Raw genomic sequence first — 17506 nt, 5'->3', positions numbered from 1 at the left:
ACACACACACACACACACACACATACATACACACACACACAATGCTCTCTCTTAATTCAGTTTTATAATTTCCATTTCAGCATTGTACTGTCTTCAGTGTATCCAACGTAACCTATTTTCAACCATCTTTCTTTTTTTTAAATTTATTTTTATTAGATATTTTCTTTATTTACTTGTCATATGATATCTCCTTTCCCAGTTTCCCCTCTGAAATAAAGAAAAAGAAATAAAACAAAAACAATAACAAACCCCTGTTCCCTCCCCCCTCCCGCTGCTCACCACCCCAACCTCTCCTGCTTCCTGGCCCTGGCATTCCCCTACACTGGAGCATAGAACCTTCACAGGGCCAAGGGCCTCTCCTCCCATTGATGACCGACTTGGCCACCCTCTGTTATACATATGCTCCTGGAGCCATGAGTCCTACCATGTGTACTCTTTGGTTGGTGGTTTAGTCCCTGGGAGCTCTGAGGGTACTAGTTAGTTCATATTGTTGTTCTTCCTAAGGGGCTGCAAGCCCTTCAGCTCCTTGGGTCCTTTCTCTAGCTCCTTCATTGGAGACCCTGTACTCAGTCCAATGGATGACTGTGAGCCTCTACTTCTGTATTAGTCATCACCCATCTTTCTTAAGTCAACACCTTAGTTAGGAACCCAAACTTTTATCAAGACTGTCAAAGCTAGAGACACCACAGGTGCAATAAAGGTTCCAAAGCTCACTGCCTTCTCAGCTTCTGTCTCGTCATTTTTCCAATGATCCAATTTCTTTCAATTAATTTCCCATCACTGTGTCACTAGTCTAGATGTGATCCTTGAAATAAGAAGTGAAATACTTTAGAGTATTGCTATGGGGATTTGGAGAGAGCACAGACTTCAGAGTTGTGAATCAACTGTTTTAAGTGTGTATCATAGATAGTCAAATGTTCAAACTGAGTACAAACTTTGAGGGGCTGGACTTGATACACTTGAACTTTGAACTCAAAAGATAGGGGAACACCAGTACTACATGGCCTCGTAATATCAATAAAAAAATTACCATACTATTTGACAGAGATGAGCCATTGTACTTTATAGAATTAATTGTTTCACTACCATGAGAGTTTTAGTTTTGGTTGGGGTTTTGATAGAGTCTTATGATGCTGGGCCTGGCCTCAGACTCACAATATGGCTTAAGCTAACCTCGAACTCCTCACTGTCCTATTTCTGATTCCTAAACCCTAGGATTAAACATGTGGACCACCATGGCTGGCCACTCTCATGAATTTTAATGTAATAGATTCTTTTATGGTTGCTGTTTAGACATAAATAGAAATAAAAGTACAAGTCTTCCTTACAAATTTATTATTCGACAGACACAATTGTGTCTCTTTCTATTTAATATGGACAGCAACAAATCCTGAGTTACCGCTAGCCTACAAAAAGAGTGGTATGTGAAGATGGGCATGAATAGAAGAAGCTCATTAAAAGTGATGGAACATGATCTGGGAGCAGGGTTAGGTATGCCTCACATGATATGTGTGTGATTAGATTGCTTCTTCCTCTGAGCCAAGCATCCTTCCTCATCTCTCCATGTTTTCTTTCTCTTTGACATTGATCCATAGGCAGATTGAGGACATGTAAGCCCAAGGACAGTGTGAACTGAGTACAAGAATGAAAACATCACTAGTTTGCAGAAGGTGCTCATTACTACCTACTATGTTGTCAGTCATGGATCCAGGGGAAAGGGTAACTGTTGGTAGTTTTAAGCCATTTGGCTCAAAAGTTCAAAGGACAAAGAAAATATCACAGATGTTTCACTTATAAACCATAAGGATGAGAATCCTGCAGAATGTACCTTATGTGAATTAAGGGAGGACTAAATTGAACACAGAAAATTGGAACTCCCTTCATTTTCTGAGCCAGCATATGCTGCAGAATAAATAAACTATGCAGGCAAAACCCACATCACACACAGGCTCCCATCCCTTGCCAGGCCAGGGTCTCTAAGAGAGATCTGTGAATATCGCTTGGCCAGTCAGCTATGAGCTTGAGTCCACATGGTTTTCTGGACCTGGATTGTTGCTGTGTGGCTGTCTCTGGACTAAAGCATCTCTAAGGACTTTGGAGAAAACAGAAAGGAGGGTATAACCCCTCTTCCCTGAGTCTAGACAGATGGAAGGGACTGGTCAGATACTCATGATGTATATGAGTCTTTTGTGCCTGAATTTTTCACTTCGTTATCATTAACACATATTTTCATTTGTTCTCCCATGAGCTCTCCTACTAAAGGAAAATGTTTCTCTCATCATTGGCTAATGAAGGCAGTTTGTTCCTGTGATCTCCAAAGAAACCTACTCCTCCCCTAATTAATCAACAAGTATTTATGGAGATGCTTTGACATATAATCCCATTGCCACCCTTGGGAGTCTGTTCTTCCCCTGAATGTGCCCCAGTGGAACTCACTCTGCTTTTACTTCTGTTGCATGTCATTGTACACTAAGACCATTTTAGCTCCAAAATGGTTGATTCTCTCATTATACTGAGAACTTTCATACTTGGTGGTCCTGGCATAGTAATGGGTACTCAATAATCATTTGATGAGTATATGAACAGATGAATTTATACATGGTGGTTCTCATTTCATTGTCACTGTGACTGACAGAAGAAACATGGAGGCCACTCCTACTTCCTGGGGACAATTATTATATAGCTTAGACAAAGAATATGTATAGTGGTCAATGAGATGCAGAAAAGATTCATATAGTAAATACTATAAGAGTCTATGGGAATCAATAAATTCTAGAAAAAGTAGGCAAAAGTCACAATGGCATCCTAGTGAGATGGCTCAGGGACTGGGAGCACTGGTTGCTCTTTCAGAGATCCTCAGTTCTATTCCCAGCATCTCTGGTGTCTTAAAATAATTTGTCTGGCAGTGGTGGTGCATGCCTTTAATTCTAGCACTTGGGAGGCAGAGGCAGGCAGATTTCTGAGTTCGAGGCCAGCCTGGTCTACAGAGTGAGTTCCAGGACATCCAGGGCTACACAGAGAAACCCTGTCTGGAAAAAACAAACAAACAAACAAACAAAACAAAACAAAACAAAAAGGAAAAAAAGGCACAATGGTAAGATTTAAGTTGCTTTTGGAAACTGGTAGAAAAGATGATGTGTATCCAATTGATAATAGATATTCTTGATCATCCAAACACCGGGTATTTCTCCAAAGTGATTAGTAATGCAGGGCTCATGACTGTGAGTGCTGTCACAAACGAACAGGCTCTTGGGAGACATATAAGTAAGAAAAAAAAAACCCTAATTTCTATGAGGTGAACTGTCTGTCAGTACCCAGTTAAGATAACATCTAAATCTGTGGATATTCTCACAATCATAGGTTTAGCCCCATGAAGCCCCCCCTATCCTTTCTCTTTCCCCTTTTGTTATTCTGGGAGGCATGGAGGACATCTTTGACCAAACACTCTTAAAACAACCATGTATGTGCTCAAAACATGAAGGAAGCAGCTAGAAAGTACATCATAGTGGAAAGATGGGGAATATCACACAGATTTTAAGAGAGCCCCTGACTGTCATTGCTATAACTCTCCTTGCTTTCAATAGCTGCTGTAAAGTTTAAGTACTGTGATATATTTGCTTATGCTACCATCAACCCCAGATCTAAAGTCAGTGTTCTTCCTTTCTTCCTCCCTTCTTTTCTTCCTTCTTTCTTTCCTTCCTTCCTTCCTTCCTTCTTTCCTTCCTTCCTTTCTTTTTTTTTCATTATTTCTTTCCTTCTTTATTTCAGCACCTTATTGGTCCTGTAGGTGAAATATTTATAGTAATTTTTGAGAAGGGTTTCAGAAAAGATTTTGGGGGATTTCAAAGATCTCACTACAGGAGAGAAAAATTATATCTTAACACTATCCCTAGGTGCCATCCATAGGATTCTGGAGAAGGCTCTGACTATCCAGATAGGATGTAGAAAACTCTCTTATGATTCCTTATCATGGGGACATCAAGGCTTTCTTCAGCTGCCCTGGCAGTTGCCTGTGGTGGGGAGACCTGCTGTGATTTTTAAGGAATAGTGCTGAACTGTGAGAAAAACAAGCAATGACTTCTGCCCTGCAGGATTGAACCTTTCTTCACACAATTCAGCCCATGTTCTTCTCTAGTGCTCCTCCCATAATATAAATCAATGTTTGCTTAGTCACTTGTAGACTAAGGGATGGGTTAAAGGAAAACAGTCAAAGAAAGCTTAGGAAACCAGAGTCTGGACTCAAGATACATGTTTTCTGCCTAATGATCATTTTTGAATGTGGTTTCCATGGGGATATCATCTGGCAGTGATGTCAGTCATTGTTAGCAGATAGTGCTGTCTTTTAGCTAAGGGGCTGAGTGAGTGAGAGGGCATCAGGGCTTCAGAGGGAAAAGACAGAGGCAAAGCAATGAGATTTAGGAAAGAAGTAGACAGATGGCCTTAGCAGTAACAATAGTATGAGTCCAAGAATATTTGTGAATGTGTATGGATATAAAGAACAGAACAAAGAATGAAGATCTTGTAGTGAAAAGTCTGCTGGAGCACATCTCTCCCTGGTGATCCCACTTTTCTCTTTATCTGATGGACTTCCTTTGTGTCCTCCTTGAGATACTGGTCTCAATTTCCAGTAGGAAAGTCATGATAAGTAGCATTAGAAATGCTATATTCTAGATAATGTAATTCAGAAAGAGTTTGGTCATGCTCCATCTGTACCTGGGTCTTGGTTTTCTCCTTGAAGAAAGAGGTATCTAATTACTCTGGTGGCTAAAATGATCTATGGACTTGTGGTCTTGCTACAAGTCCTAATGGAAACTGGAGAGACAGAATTTATGTTAAAGTATGGCTTCTCTAGTAGAACATATTAGCCATTATGGAGGAATTACTCCACAATAAGGAGTAGAACTTATAAGAACTCCACACAAAGCTATTGTGGTCCAAGTTTGGAAGTAGAATTTGGTAACATAAACTAATGGTGATTTATTATGCCGTTAATTGGCCAATATATTCAAAACTATGTCTTTTAAAGTATATTCTACATTCTATTCCCAAACTCCTGAACTTATGTGGTCTTCCTGACTAATTTTTCTCATCTGATGCTATAAGCACATACCATTGATCCTGGCTTAGTGAATATTCTTGAATGTTTGCTGTCAGTGCCTCTAAGTTAGGGATCTAAGAAAGAAACAGCAAAATCAAGACCTGATCGTTGCCCTTGAGTAGCTTGTCACTCTGTAGACTGGGTAGTTTTTAAGTATTTGCTTGCCACAACTTAAAATCAATTGAGAATACAGCCTCAGTTGAAGACATTTTTAGATCAGGTTGGGTGGCAGTCATTTCTATAGGGATTGTCTTGATGGTCAATTAGGATAGGGAGAAGCTCTCTGAATGAGGGCATCACGATTTCATGGTCTGGGCCTTGATCTGAGTGAGTAGAGCTAACTGAGCACAAGCTGGCAGCCAGCATAGTGAATTCATCTCTTGATACCCTTCCTATGGGTGTGGTACCACCTCCACAGCCACAGGGCTGTCTTGTACTCCTGCCCTGTGACTTCACTGCAATGTTGGCCTGTGACCTAGAACTATAAGCTAAAGAAGATCCTTCTTCAAAGTCACTTTGGTTAGTGTGTTTTATTAGAACAACAGAAATGGAACTAGTGTAGTTTGTCAGCAGGAAAGGGGCCATAACTGAGGTGAGTGTGACATCTACAGAAAGATCCATCCTGGCTAGAGGGTTTCTGGTTCTCTGTGTCAAGGATTAATTAACCAAGACCAGAGATAATGGAGAAAGGCAACTGTGAGCAGTAAAGCATTGAGACCAACATGTTAGACATTAGGATTCAAAAGGAGGTGTCTGGGTTAAGGACAACCATGGCTGTGTGTTTCTGTTTGTCCAAACCTTCCTAATGCTATGACCCCCATATTGCATGACCCCCCAAACATGAAACTGTTTTCATTTTAATTTATAGCTATAATTTTGCTACTGTTATAAATCCTAACATAAATTTCTGATAAACAGATGGCCTTAGGAAACTCCTCTGAAAAGGTTATTTGATCTTCAAAGGGGTCATGACCCACAGATGGAGAACTGCTGACTGAGACAAAACACTGCTTCTTCCATTGTACCACAAGGAGGTCACCTGCCAGCAAATAGCAAGAAATTTGGCCCTGTTCCCTGCCTTCCATGAGGAAAAAGGTAGATAGGGAGACTCAGACCACAGAGACTAGCCAAACCTGGATCCAGGATCTATCAGGGTTTTGTTATGTTTTGTGGCTTTATACATCTTGTCTGGGGTGCATTCTGCCATTTGTGGACCCTGATTATCCATAATAATCATAGTAATTAATAAAACCTTTTAAAAGAGACTTTAATCATACTTGTGCTTTGCTTCCAAACACATAATAAAAAGGAATTACTTATAAAAGTGACAAATTTATTCCTAATTATACTATTATTTTGTTATGCAATACAAGTAAGGCAATCTTTGAAGCTGAAAAAAATGTCTCACACAGAATTAATTAGAATTGTACATGGTTTAGAACTAGGCAATTATTTTATTGATATTTCACAACTAAAACTTTAAAGAGTATCTCAAATATTTTCATTATTGCTAGTAAATAGTTATTTTAAACACATAAGTTGCATGAGTTCCAAAGATAAGCTTTGGACCAATGGGGGAGGGCTTATAAGAATATATTTAACATGAGGGAAATCGTACAGGATACTGTTTGAGTTTCATTCTGTTGCTGGGACAAAAACCATGACCAAAACAACTTACAGGATGAAAGGGTTTATTCTAACTTACAAGATTCAGTCTATTATTGAGGGAAGTCAGAATCAGAACTCCTATCAAAACATGGAGTTCAAACAGTAGTGGGACACTGCTTGCTTGCTCACTCAGGCTCATGTTTAGTTAGCTTTCATAATCCAGGCCAGGAATGTGCTCAGGCAGTGGTGCTTCTCATAGTGGGCTGAGACCTTACATCAATTAACAGTCAAGATAATTCATCACAGACATACCCATAGGACAAACTGATCTGAGTAGTACCTCAATTGACATGCCCTTCTCAGGTATTTCCAACTTGTGTCAAATTGAGCATTAAAGCTCACTAGAATCACTGCGGCCCAGATGGCCAAACTCAGGGAATTCATTTATTTTAATATCCAGTAAGGAAAGAGCTAAGGGACATAGAAATGGGTTTTGTTGTGTAAGTATCTCCTACACAAATATCCTATGCTTATGAGGGAATGTTCTTGAATGCTTCCTGCAACTAGCTCCTATTGAGGATCTAAAACAAAACAAAACAAAACAAAACAAAACAAGACAAAGGTTGATTTGCAAATTAAGATTCAAAGATTGTAATTCGAATTCCTAGACTTTTTACCCATGCTTTTACATTATCTATAAAATACAATCACTTTTTTGGGTTTTAAAAATAATACTCATTCATACTGAATGTCCTTTCCACTGCCTCATGCCATCACCTTCTTTATTTGTTCTTGTTACAGAAGTCATATCTTGCTGTTCAAGAGTCATATCCTGTATCTTAAATCTGTTATACTCCTGCTTGTGAAACTTGCCCCCTTTCCTTACTGTGCCTAGTCTAGAGACACCTCAAAGGTTTAGCTTTCTTTTAGACATGTGCTGTCCCACCACATAGTCAGGATTAGGTTTATAGCACAAACACTGTGCCTACCTATTCAGAAGATACAAGGGGCTCATAGCCCCTGGCCAGAATTTAGGAGAATCTGTACCAAAAAAGGACCTGTATGTTAGACATCAAGATTCAAAAGGAGGTGTTTTGGAGATAGACAACCATGCCTTTGTCTCTCACCATTCAAAGCTTCTCCAGGCCTCAGCTGAGTATGGATGAATCCCTCTTGCAACTCATTCTGGGCCATGGCTTAGAGCTCTCTGCCTGAGCAGAAGTTCTCTTTGTGTATTGGGTTATTAAATACAAACATTGTTTACTGGCTATCCATTTTTTCTAGGAATATAGTTGCAAAGAAAACAACTTCATAGTCAAAACAACAGGCAGTGTGACCCATTGGTTTTACATTCTTAAAATAGAGGAGATGAAGAAGTTAAAATGAAGGAAACACAGAGAATGAAATGAGGAAGTAGGTCTGGTCTTGTGTCAAAGGCCTATTCTGGAGAGACAGAATAAGCAAAACACCACAGTGTCTCTGGATCTGGGGTAATAGTTTAGTGGATAAAGTCCTTGTCAAGCAAGCAGGAGGACCAGGGTTTTGCTGATTCCCACCTAGAACCCATGGAATGCTGGGTGGGTACTACGGCCTGCCTATAATCTTAACACTCAGAAGGTGGAGGCAGGAATTCACAGAGCAAGCTGACTAGCTATACTAGCCATTATAGATAAGCTCTGGGTTCAAATGACAGAGCCTGCCTCAGTGAATAAGATAAAGAATAACTACAGAAGGTTCCTGATGCCAATCTCAAGCTTCCTCATGCACACATTCTTGTACACCCAGGTGTGCCAGTAAGTACTCAGACACCCAAAGGACTGCAAAGTCTCCTAGAGTCCCACAAGGGCAGGGGCACTGGGTATGCTGACCTCATCTCCACTCTGTGGCATGTTCCTTAATTAGTCGGCACCCAGGGTCTCACTGTCCACAAGTGGGGCACATTTTAGTTAATGCACTCACCCTATAGGTCACTTCTCTTTCAACAGAAGCATAAACACAGTGGGCTCTGAGCAGCTGAAATAAAGTTGGTGTTCTTCAGTCTTCCATGGAAGCTTGCTCAATCATCTCAGCTCTCTTGCAGCTCAGCTTTGCTACCTAATATTTAACCTAAACCTTTTCTCTGCTTTTGTTTTAGGTCATCATCACTTGTGCGGTTCTATCAATCTACCTATGCATTTGTATGCCACCTCTCGCCAGAGTGCTTGTCTCCTGTTCTCCCTAAGCAATGAGGTTAATATTGAAGGTAAAATCCATTTCATAGAGATAATGTACTATAGACCTTTCAGGAGAGCTCTCTATGATAATGAGGAATGAGTTACCATGCTGAGGTTGTTTAAATGTCATTTATTTTAACAAGTGACACTCTGAATTTATTTAAAGTTGACTACAATGAAGGAAGGGTGGAGAGTTTTAAAGTTTCATGAGATGATAACAGAACCACAAAGCAAGGAAGCTAGGAAGACAGTGCAGAAAGAATAGCAATTGTCATCACAAGATCCAAGTGAGCACTAGAGGTTGGTAGAGTGCTCCCACAGCTTGGCAAATACTGCAGAAATGTTATTGCTGGTTTGGTTAGCCCCTCTCTTTTTTATTCTCTCTCTCTCTCTCTCTCTCTCTCTCTCTCTCTCTCTCTCTCTCTCTCTCTCTCTCTGTATGTTTATATGTGTGTGTTTATGTATGTATTTCTGTGTGTGTGTGTTCCTGTTTGTACACAGGCATTCAAGCAGGTGCAAGTGTCCAGCTGTCTGGAAGACACAGATGTTCTAGCAGGTGCAAGAGTCCAAGCAGCTGGGAGAGAGTGGCAACCTTCTCTTGCCTCTCTAATCGCACATTGTAAGCCTCCTCAGGGAGCATTCAAAGTCTCGGAGGCCAAGGGCAGTAGGTTATCCCTGCTGGCCAATTTGATTATGAAAGTATTTGTTGTTATTAGACCAGGAACTATTTCAGGTGTGTTGTCATCTCCCTCCACCAAGAGGAAATTACAAAGTTAAACATATGATTTTATTCTTGATCTTTCCAGGGTAGGAGCATGTGAACTGCAAAGTCTGTGGGGTAAAAATGGGGAGGGAATAGATATAGTCACTTTTTAAAAAGACTGAAATGGTATAACAATTTTTAAACCTAAGCAGTAGACTCTAGGGGGAAAGAGGTTGGGAAGATGTGATGCCTGCAGCATCTTGGAAGGTATAGAACAATGGGCCTCTTCTAGCTGTAGAAGGGTGTGGTGAAATGGCTTGAGGAAACTATGGTAGGGACATTGTCACATCCTTGGTTTCAGTCTCTCTTCATTGTATCTTCCTAGTTCTTTCTCAGATGAGCTTTCTCCCTTGATTCTCTCATATGTATATTGGGAAGAAAATGGAGGAAGCCCGTCAACATCCCAAGTTGAATCGTTTAAGGCACTCCCAGGCACACAGAGTGAGAAGGCACTGGTAAAATTGCCCTCTCATATTCCTAAGGAGGAGAATCTGATTGAATCAGACACTGGTTTTGATCACTGCTCATTGTAGGGAAGTGGCAGATATATTGCACTGGACTCTATTAGTATGTGTAATTAGTATGTCAACAATACAGTCCATTTTCCTAAATCTGAGTAGTGCACATTGTATCCATGTAATGAAGTAATACACAACCTCATTAATACATAACATTCATTTGTTAATAGTTAAGAGTCTACCAGCAGAGCTTTCTAATGTGCCTTTCCTATGTCCTTATACCTTATGGTAAAAAAAAAAAAAAAAAGGTCAGCTAGATTTACCTATTGGTAGTGATCAATAATAAGCCAGCATTTAAATACTTAGTATTTCTCCAAAACAAGACAAAACAAAATAACAACAACAAAGAAACAAACAAAAAAACAAAACAAAAGGAATGTAAGAGAAGGGGGTGATGATAAGGGTGGGAGGGAGATTAGTTTGGGTAGTCCTGGTCACAGAAGTCAGAGTGCATTTTATACACAATTCTAATTATTAAAAAATAAATTCAGTAAACGTTATATTTATTTGGGTGTGGCTCACTGAATGTAGTGAGGCCACATTCAATAAGAACATATACACAATAAGAAATAGGAGAGGATTTGTGGAGAAGGTACCCACCAGGAAAGGAAGAAGGATGGGAGGAAAATGGCGGCAGCATTGCGACTAAAATCCACCAGATAAATGTACAAAGCTGTCAATTAACTTGAAAGGTAATAAACACCCCAGAAGTAAAATCTGTGGGCTCTTGGGGCCTTTTCTTGTGTATCTCTTTTTCTTTGAAAATGGTCATTTTGATCTGGGTCAATAGCAGGAACTACTTCTTTTTAACCACAAAACTTCAGAGGTTGCATCAACCTGAGTTCAGTATAAACTATGGTCTTGTCATAGGGATGGGAAATGGTGGATGATAGTTTCCCAGCCTATGTGAAATGCCATATGAGTTTGGGTGATTTTACGAAGACTTAGATCATAATAACATTTTTTAAAAGTTAAATAAGTTATTTTCTTTTCACTTCAATCAATTTCCTTATTCAAACATTTAAAATAATTATAGGCTACAGGTAAATTATAGATCATACACATGCTAAATTATAACCCATCTACACCAATTAATATTTATTGAGCAGTGAATGGGCAAAATATGCTAACTTGAGGATTCAAGACCTGAGTGTAATTAAGAACTTCAGCTGGGAAAGATTATAGCTACATCTTCCCAAACACCCCTCCCTCCTCTACCCAGCGTCTGCCAAGGGAAATGTAAGGATAATATGCTAACCCTTAGCTTAGCTCTGAAGTTGTTTACACAGGGAAAAATCAATTACTTTAAATATTTTAAATCTTATTTCCTAGTAACTAACCAATGACAGTTTATGATGGTCTTAAAAGCCAGGCAAAGGAATCAAATTAAAATTTTTTTTTTCACTTCCCAAGGGCCTGGTGTGGGTCTCTCATGAGCAGACATAAAGCATACTGTGGGAACCACTGCAGCTTCGAGCTCCTGAGACTCCACTGTGCTCCACAGATTAGAAACTGCTCTATTCAGTACTGCTGATGCTGTGGTAAGCTTAAACCAGAAGGGCTATGATGGGCCAGAAAATAGAAATCATGGTGTATCAGTGGCTTTGCAAATTGATTGTGAGCAAAGCTGAAAAACAACATTGAGTTCATTATAACGCATTTTGATCCAGAACATAAGATTTGGGGCAGATATGTACTTATAAGAATTAATACAATCATGCAGGGAGATAGGATGGCACCTATCAATGCTGAATCTACCAATCCCTGAGATAATTTCTCTTCACAAGAACAATAGCTAAGCTTAAGAGTTTGCAGCTTCTAGTGGGAAAAAAAGCAGGAAACAGAGCGGTTTGAGATCTCAAGGTTGTCTGCATCAGACATGATGGAAATAGAGACTTAGGTAGAAAACTCACTGAGCATCCGAGTAACCTGCCCAAGAATGTGAGACATCATTTCCTGGCCAGCATCTGAGATACTTCTTGCCTGGCTGGTAAATGTGAGTGCATAACCAACTTCCCAGGAGATTTCCATTTCATAGCTGCCTGCATTTGAATGATGATCTTTGTCTTCCCATGCAGTCATCAGTTCACACAAAGAGTTAGGAACTAATATCTGTGATGAATGAATACACCTCCAGGCTGGCTATGTTAGTGTTAGAGAAGTCTTCTATATTCTCTGTTCTACCCCATTGAGCACTACCTCAGATATAGCCCCTTGGAATGATTTTTTTGCATCCAAATTTTTGTCCTGTGGGATTTTGTTTTTTTGTTTTTTTTTGTTTTTTATTTTGTTTGTTTGTTTGGTTTGTTCTTTGTTTGTTTGGTTTGTTTTTGCACTGAACTCTCATTGGAACCCAGAGACAGGTATTGTGTGGTTTATAAGTTCACACAGAGAACAGATGAGCTTTAAGATTCCCCAGTTACAGGGCAATGTGTTGATGTCCATGTGAAAGGCAGTGCTATAACACTGGGAGATGACTGGGACAAAGTCCACAACTCACACACTTTGAAATTCTTGTTTCCTAGGTGTCCATAGTGCTCGCAAAATCCAGGCGGAGAAGACAGAGCCCATCTTTGAAGCATCTGCTTCCATTGTCCTCCCTATCTCATCCTATCCACATTCCTGGCCTTTATTTCTTCCCCACAATGTGAGGGCAATAAAGATTAACCTATCTCCTTACGTTCTGTAATTACAGTTATATATAAAAGACTTGGTAATGTTCTTTTACATAAAAAAGAAAATGTTCAATGCATGATATTTAAAACAGACATAAAGCTGTAACAGGTTATCCTTTTATGAAAATCCCCTTGGTGGCATTCTAGATAGTGGTCTTTTATTACCCTTCTTTGACCTCTAACCCAGGCACACCCCACACCACCAACCTCTGAGTGCTGCCAATCACTTTTCTCGGGTCTCTATGCATGAAATAGAGTGAAAATATACCACTTAAGAGAAAAGAGATTCTGAAGATGAGACACAGGGGTTATAAACCAGCTAGGCTTTGTCTTTTTAAAAGAAAATTGAAGGCAGGTCCCAGGCATAATATCTGTAATCCACAGTTTGGAATCAGAAAAGCATGTTTGTGCTTAGTAGACCATATACCGGCTTGTTTAAATGGATGCTTAAATGTTTAAATTGTTCCTGTTCATTTCCTAACTGGAACTGTTGGGTGTGCTGCTGTTTTGTAGTAGAGAAGGCACATTTGAATCCAAAGGAAATGCTCACAATTTAATGGGAGATAAAGGGATCAGATACAACTCACACACACAATAAGCGGAATGAGAGGCGACAGACTTGTAATGTGTCTTTAATGTAATCACAACTATATTCCAAGGGTGAAGGTGTGATCTCAGCTTGGATGCATGTGCATGGCTTTCTCATTTGCAATCATCATTAGTGAGTTATGTGTACCCTGTGGAAACAGGAATCTGCCCCGTGGAAATCTAATACCCCTTAATGAAATCAATTGTGACAGAAGGGACTGAGCTGAGTTAGACCACCCAGGCAGTAGAGTGACCTGACATCCAGTGGTCAATGCCAAAGCTTCTAAAACCTGCGACTGATTAGGAACAACACCTTTCTGTGCCTCTAGAGCACTTGTATTTCACCAAGTTCCACTGATGCTCTAGGGACTCATACATGGGTATACCTTGGGTGGGTGCTTGGAGTAATATCCTGCATATTTGATTTGTCAAGTGGATTTGATTTTTACTCCTATCTGCAAGGGAGGGAGAGCTATTTACATTTTAAAGAATGCTAGCTTGTGTTGTTTACTCTCCTGGATTAGCTCAGTATTTTATCTGTTTCTTATCACAGTCGACCCGACCCCTCTCCTAGTAATTTGTGTCTGGGGTTTATGTTCCCCAGCAAATTGTGAACTTTTTTGATTTTTAGGCCTGGTTTGTAATCAGTTTTATAATCCCTCCTTGCAATTCAGCACAGGACCTGGCAACAAAGCAACTGGAGTTTGCTCAATGAAGTGAATTGAAATTTCTCTTAAACCTGCAAACAGGACTGTTCCTCTGGATAAGAGTTCATACAAAAATTAAATGAGTTAATTTTTGCTTAAAATTGTTTCTCTTCCTGTGTTAGGTGAATCATTCTCTCACTTCTTTTTTAGAAGGCAACACTAGCAAAATCTTCTCTTGCCAGACTTCTGTTTACAAATAAGTTATAAGGTTACCAAACTTTACTAACATTTCAAATTCCTTAATACAGTATAGTTATGAGTAGATTTAAGCTATCCTTATCTACACTTCTTTATTTATGTGACCCAGATATTTTGAAAATCAGTGCTATATATTTGAATTGTTAAGAAGTAATAACTGAGTCCTCTTCATATTGTGCAACTCATGTAGTTGTAAATGAACACAACCTAGGATCACCTGGGAAGAGAGTTTCAATGAGGAATTTTCTGAATTAGATTGCTCTGGGAGGGACTGGCTTAATTAAATCAATGTTGGAAGACTCAGTATACTCTGGGTGATACCATTCCCTAGGCAGGGTCTTGAGCTGTATACCAGTGGTAAAATCAAGTGGAGCATAGGAGCATACATGCTTTCATTGTTCATGCTCCTGGCTGTGGGTATGATATGACTGACTGAAGTTCTTGTCTTGGCTTCCCCACAAGGATGACCTATGGGTTATTAGCTAAAATAAATCTGTTCCCCACCCCCCAGTTGTTCCTTGTCAGGCGATTTTGTGACAACCACATAAACAAAACCAGAACAGGTAGCTTTGGATAAAAGGCAACTTTGAATATATCAGCTACATGAATTTAAGATACATAAAATGGTACCTGTGATGCTTATCTAGTAGTGTTATTTTGAAACTGATGAAGTGGTTGATGTCAAAGTATCTTGGAACCTGAACTGCTACACATAAACAGAAAGAATTATGGGAAATAAAAATGGCAAAGGCCAGAAGTGCTAATGCTTCTGAAACAATAAATCAAGGAATAGGGGTCTCACAATTAACCTGGTGTGTTTATTTTAGGGTTCAAATGCACTCACACAACACTAGCAAGCCCATGAGGCAGTTTGCAAAGAGGCCTAATTACCACAATATTCTGAAGTTCTTAGGGAAGAGAATGTTAATATTGATAAGGGAATTTAGCTCTCAAGAATATCTCAAAGACAGTCTAAGTGAATGAAGTAAAATGCAAGGGGGAGAGAACATTCAGACTTATCTAGCCTTTGGTCTCAGACTTTCTCATAGAATCCTGGGAAGTAAGGTTTACAAAAAGTCGGAATAAATAAAGAACAAAGGAGAAATACATCAATTGAAATCTCTATGAGACTGTGTGGTAAATTACTGTGTTCTGATTTTCCTGTCACAAAATATAACCCAAAGGCAAATACAGATCATGAAATGGAGTGGTCTGCAATACAATTCAAGGTGTAGAAGACATAGCTATCTTTGGTCACACTGAGGGTCTCTTATGCTGGTTGCAGTTTGGTGAGGGCCAAATATCTGTTCTGCTAGTACCAGAAGAGATATATGGAAGCAGTAATGAACCAATGACTGTGGAATAAGAGCGTTTCTTCCTAGACTGGGTATTGTAACCACTTGATGACAGCAGGGAGAAGGGATGCCTTTATACAAGGGGACAGATACACTTGAGCTTGGTATCATGACTCAGTTTTGCAATACTGAAGGGACCTGAATGGCTTATAGTGCGACGTCAGAAAACTGATGCAGTGCTGTGGAGTTAGGAGCACTTTTATGAACTAAGTCAAAATCAATTAGAGAAAATTCAGTGTATGTGCTTGCCTTGTGACATGTGATAGCAAGAATCAAGTCTGGGAACAAGCAGGTGACACAATTCCAGAGGGAAATGAATGACTGACCATATTATTTTAAATAGAAAGGGACTGACAGTCACTAGCCAGTGTGGCCCTAATAGTATCCTGTGCTTTCCCATAAAATATGATGATCCTGTATGAGCTAGTGTGCAGCCAGAACTCATGAGGAGCCTAGAGAGGATTGAAAAACATCCTCTCAAATATAAAGGGCATGAATGTATGTTTTGCTTATAACTTGTATTGCCATTCCCCAGAACCACAGCTTCCTCAGGCATTGCTGAGTGCCCTCTTAGTCCTTAGAATTTACATTTCATGTGTTACAACAAGATCCGTTTTAGATAATTTAGCCCCAGGAAGCTTAAGCCAGGGACAGTCAAACAGGCCTTCAAAGGCAGGGAACACAGGGCCTTTTTCTTTCTTTACCCTGGGATTTTGATTTCTGAGCCAAGAAGATAACACATCTTAATAGCAAGAAGCTGAGTTAACTAGATAAAAGGTTTTATAAACAGTTAGTGAAATCTTAAAATCAGAGAAACCAGAGATTCACAGTCTTACCTTGCCTGACTGCATCTAAATGTACATCACCCAGAGTCACACAAAAGGAGATGGTGAGATATTCTGTGATACTCCCATGAGTCAATGCAGCTTTCAGCTCACTCATTCAGTTTACGGATGTATATTGAATTCCATGACACAGTTTCTTCTAAGCTTGGGTCTGAAGATAAGAGATGCCTTAAGAATCAGTCCACTAAAATGAACTTAATGATACAGGCAATAAAGAATACATTAAACTAATGAATACATGGTGCTAATACGTGTAAAAGGATGGTTTTACATAGCAGTAATAGAGGTAAACAAGAAACCTAGAGATCTTAGACCCGTAGGTAAATAATGGTATTAAATGTTATCAAGGGGCTGGATGAGAGAGTGAAGTGCTTAAGACCACTTGCTGTTCTTGCTGAAGATCTGAGTTCCATCCTTAGGACGCTCATATCAGTTTACAACCATCTGAAGTTCCAGATCCAGGGTATCTGACCCCCTTTCCTGGCTTTCCCAGGCATTAAGCATATATCTGGTCTACAAACATATAGGCCAGCAAAATAGTCATACATATTAAATTTAAAAATGAGTCTTTATAAAGTTGTCAAAGATTAACTAAAATGAATAAACTAATATGCAATGAGAGAAATAGGATTTTAAATTTCGAAAATTCTATAGTTCCTAGGAAATGACTGAAAGAAATTGGGGTAAAACTACACAGCAGAGGGAATCACTAAAGGAATTGACTTTGGTGAAGAAAGTGCAGGATGGAGACAATACTGGGGCACGAGATCAGGAGCCTTGTACTGGAGACTTGCTGTCTCCCAAACTGACCATCTATAACCAGAAGAATTTACATAAAGCCCAAATTCAAGAAAAATCCCAATTATAATGTCAGCACTTTTAAGAAGCAGATATCAAAGGGAAGTATCGAGGGGAAAAATGATTGATTCTGAACAAAG

The 17506-nt window shown here is 39.5% G+C and overlaps 1 long non-coding RNA gene across 1 annotated transcript in view; it reads left to right on the top strand.

Moving 5' to 3' along the window:
* LOC116080772 overlaps positions 1-11821 on the top strand; it is a 16641-nt gene extending 4820 nt beyond the window's left edge. Inside the window, exons 2-3 of the long non-coding RNA XR_004114599.1 lie at positions 8841-8948; positions 11614-11821. This is a non-coding gene — a long non-coding RNA (uncharacterized LOC116080772). The remainder of the gene's footprint in view (positions 1-8840; positions 8949-11613) is intronic.
* The last annotated feature ends 5685 nt before the right edge of the window (positions 11822-17506 follow it).

The sequence above is a fragment of the Mastomys coucha genome, unplaced genomic scaffold (genome assembly GCF_008632895.1).
Source record: "Mastomys coucha isolate ucsf_1 unplaced genomic scaffold, UCSF_Mcou_1 pScaffold6, whole genome shotgun sequence".
Classification (NCBI taxonomy): Eukaryota; Metazoa; Chordata; class Mammalia; order Rodentia; family Muridae; genus Mastomys; species Mastomys coucha.
This window is presented reverse-complemented; position numbering and strand designations above follow the sequence as displayed.